Raw genomic sequence first — 686 nt, forward strand, 5'->3', positions numbered from 1 at the left:
TATATATATATATTTTTTTTTTTTACTATTTTTACTATTTTTCAAGACTGCACTTTTAAAAAAGATGAAATTGTCCAACAAGCTGTTCCTAACGAAATTTCTTTTTGTTTTACACTTGTGTAAACAAAATGACAAATAAATCTGTCTATATCTATGTTTATCTATATCTAAATATTCAATCACAGTGTAGTTTGCATGGGATTCGATTGCACTGGTTCCTGTTCCTATTAGTACCAGTAATCCAGTGATAATGTATTAGTTTCCCATTGTTTATTTTACTTAAACTGAAGAGAATAATTCATAAACTAAGCTGTGAAATTCTTAGTTTACAGTATATTTAAGATGCACATATTTCTGTAGGGTCCATTCTTCTTTACTTCAATTCTCTAAAAATCATATTAACATTTACTGTGCTATGAAAATCCCACATTCTGACACTTTGTTTCAGTTAAATCCTCTGAAAACCTCCAACCTATAGCTGCACCTGTTTGCATAGCCTTTTGATCGAATCCTGACAGGGTTTCCTGTCCAAACTATTTTTAAAATCTCACCCCAAGGTTTGGTAAAAGTTGGCAGCCCTGCTATTTATACTGTGAAACAGCCACATACCAAGCTAAAATCAATTAACTAATTAAGTGAATCACCAAACAAATCATATTCTAAATAACCAAAATAAATCACCGAAA

The sequence above is a fragment of the Cyprinodon variegatus genome, unplaced genomic scaffold (assembly GCF_000732505.1).
Source record: "Cyprinodon variegatus isolate N-32 unplaced genomic scaffold, C_variegatus-1.0 Scaffold18, whole genome shotgun sequence".
Classification (NCBI taxonomy): domain Eukaryota; kingdom Metazoa; phylum Chordata; class Actinopteri; order Cyprinodontiformes; family Cyprinodontidae; genus Cyprinodon; species Cyprinodon variegatus.